Here is a 3,520-nt window from a genome sequence, read left to right as displayed (position 1 = left end):
GTTTCCACAAATGTCTCCAAGTACCCTTGTATTTAGAGTGTAAAGAGGGTTCTAGCTATGATTTGCAACATTACTTTAAGGAAGATGGAGATGAAGATGATGGCAACCAAGCAGAAAGTAGGTTTGCTAAAGGATTAAAACCATTGATGTTTTGCTAGCTTGAGAAATGCTATTACATTGAAATACGGAGAGAATGAGTGCTTTTCTTCTTATTTTCTTAGTTAAATGAGAGGGATGGACAGGACCATAGAAAACATGCAGGGTAAAGCTTAAGAAACAATCCACCCTGACCATGGGTCCATTAACACCAAAACTCAGAGTTGGCCATTACCAACCTGACTGAACAGTGGTGACTACATTTGCTTTCCTGTTTGATGAACAGTTTTTACACTTGATCTTAGCCAAAAGGCTGAGAAGCGATGATGAACAGTTTTTAAAATTGCCTTTTCCTTTTGTTCTACTCCTAGTCCACTGTGCCTTGAATATCTATAGAAGTTTAGTCCACAGAGCTCAAAGTTTGTCATCTCATTGATGTTCAATTCGTGATATTTTCCCCTAAGAAAATTTCCTACCAGATCCCATTAAGTTGAAAGATGTACACACGTGTGCATTCTCCCAAGGGGGTTTTGGATGCTGAGAACTGTTAGGGGCTATTTTTAGAATAGAGAGTGCAGTACTTCTAAAAATAAGAAGTCCGTCCACTGGAGCCCTCTGCATTGCTGACAGCAGCCTTTGAAGCTAAGTCAGCAGGAACTTGATAATCCCTGGCTGGAAAGGGCACTCAGTGACTCTGGGACTGATATTCTCTCCTGGGAATCCAGAACCAGGGCAGACGGCTTTAAAGTGAAATGCAGACTGTGATCTACTTTCCTGTATTGATGGGACAAGGAAGTGTGCCCATCAACTTTTAGGATGGTCTATAACACTAGCCATACATCGTAACCATATGAGGGTTTTCCAAGACCTTTGAGAAAAGTGAAATTAGAAAAGCAAATTTGTTTTGGTGCAAAATTTTTTTTGGAATCCATGGGTATATGGTATCTTCAAATTATCACAAAAGTTCATAATATGAAAAAAGCTATGCATGGTTTTTCAAATCAGCAAGGAGGCTAGCAATGTTGCTAACACTGTAGACCTGAGTGAGGATCCAGGTTCTAGCTCTTACCAACCCTTTATTACAAAGGGACAGAGAAAGGAAACCATGCTCCTTGGAGTTATACAAGGGAATATGAACTCCCAGGAAAATGAGGAGATCCTGTGGTGATGAGGATGAAGAGAGAGAGGCAGTGGTCAGCCCATGCATACAGGGCAGGGGTTTTTCATCTCATTCTGAGAAGAAAAAAAAAAAGGAAGTTATTGAAGTGTTTTCATACAGGAAGCTCTGATCTACCTCTTGGAAAAGATCACTAATAGACATCCTTCCCCAGTGCCTTGTATATCCTTAACATTTGTCCTTTGAACGCCTTTGTGAATTTCTCACGTGCCTCCATCAAGTTCTTCTCTTAACTAGGTAGGTTTACTTCATAAAAATCTTCTTCATCGCAGTGATTTTGGGTTCCTCCATCTCCCCGATGTTATTTCTTGGTATAAAAGCTAATCTTTGAGCCTAATCAAAGGCGTATTGGCTCCTTCTGCGCAGTGTCCACTTAGGGCCATGCTCTGCTCAGTCATTCCTTGCAAAGTGGAGCCTGTAGCTACCTACCGTGCTGCTTCCAGGGGACTAGCAGTCCAGTTAGATCACAGAAACACTGCTTTGCTGTGGTGTTCCCGGTCACATTTATGGAGTTCCCCAAGGAGGATGGTGTCTACTGCCAGGCAAAGCAAGGCCTTGATGAACACAAGGGGACTGCTAAAATGATCATTGCCACAACAAGAATTCCCTGTGAGAATAGTTCACTTGGACACAGAGTATTTAATTGAAATTTGCAAAGACATTTTACAAGAGTTGTGACCTGGAGAGGGTAAACCTCCATGTGTCTTCATTCTATTTTTTTCAGTAGATCTGGCTTGGAACATTGGGCTTCTTCTGGTTAGGGGCTTCATATCATTTCTTATTCTTCCCAACTTCTAATTCATTTTCTCTACACTATTTTTCTATTCCAGTTGGAACATGCATTCACAACTCTATTGGATGCCGTCTTTAACGGAATTAACATTGCTTGAATAAACTGCTCTGCTCCCGTGGAAGTCACATACAAAAACATGATATTTCTTATTACATGTGAGCATACTTCAAAGAGTTTGTGGAAATGGAATTAAAAGATAGGATTATTTTGGCACAAATAAGTTTGAAATCCATGCATACAAGGTACTTTTAAAGAATTCATGACATGATCATGAAAAAAATGTGCACGAATTTCAATTTTTTGTACCCAAAACTTGTCTTTTCATTCCTTTTTTCCAAGAAGTTTTTCAAGCACTGTCACACAATCTGAATAATGTGGTCTTAAACACATTTACAGTGCAACCTAGGAAGTGTGTAGTTTCTACATAGGAAAATTATGTGAAACAAAAACATTATAGCTCTTCCTTCGTGTGAACAAGGAAGGCATCATGGTGTTTTGATAATTGTTTGCCACCATACTATCATATTGCTGGTGACTGAGACTGGTCGAATGTTGTGAAAATTAAGATTCATCAAGATCCAGGTTTTAGTATTACTTTTATGTTATAGGGTTTGTAGAGCTCCAGGGCTTGTTGTCCTAGAATTAGCAGAAAGTGGAGTGAAACTGGAAGATATCTTACAGTTCATAAGACAAAAGTGGTGTGGAGTTTTTCGTATCACACAAATTTTAGATTTGTTGAAAAGTCATCCCAAAATTTGGTTGTAATTAGACTCCAGTAACCACAATAATTTTTTTAAGATTTATTTTTTTATTTGAGTTATGGAGAGAGAGAGAGGCAAAGACAGAAACAGAGACACCTTCCATCTGCTGGTTCATTCCCCAAATGGCCACAACAACTGGAGCTGTGCCAGTCCGAGGCCAGGACTTCAGGGTCTCCCACATGGGTGTAGGGGCCCAAGCATTTGAGCCATCTTCCACTGCTTTCCTAGGTGCATTAGTAGGGAGCAGGATTGGAAATGGAGCAGCTGGGACTCGAACCAGTGACTATATGGGATGCTGGAGCCATAGGCACCGGTTTTACTGGCTACACCACAGCACCAGTCCCAACAATTGTTTTTGTCAGAGAAACTGGGGTGCCTGAAGTTATTACTTAGGAAGTAGAACTCAGACATGATCTAATTTTCACTCATGTTAACCACTGTGGAGTCCTCATGTATCAGTCTGATAAAGTGTCTGTGGATATACCGGAAAGCAGTTTTACCAGATCACAAGCTTGTATAATTATAGTCTCTAAACGTCACCATCAACATATTTGGGTGCTATTAAAAGATTCATACTGTTCATCATTTAACATGTACTTACTCCCTCTCTGTGTTTTCTTCTAAGAGTTTGGAATGTCAAGCCTAAAAGTTTCCCTTAAATGATTTCTTACATATGACACCATCAGCATAGGC

At 40.0% G+C, this 3,520-nt stretch overlaps 1 pseudogene; it reads right to left on the bottom strand.

The window, feature by feature from the left end:
- Nucleotides 1–250: 250 nt before the first annotated feature.
- Nucleotides 251–421, bottom strand: LOC133751738 (U2 spliceosomal RNA; annotated as a pseudogene).
- Between the last annotated feature and the right edge of the window lie 3,099 nt (nt 422–3,520).

This window comes from Lepus europaeus, chromosome 22 (assembly GCF_033115175.1).
Source record: "Lepus europaeus isolate LE1 chromosome 22, mLepTim1.pri, whole genome shotgun sequence".
Lineage (NCBI taxonomy): Eukaryota > Metazoa > Chordata > Mammalia > Lagomorpha > Leporidae > Lepus > Lepus europaeus.
This window is presented reverse-complemented; position numbering and strand designations above follow the sequence as displayed.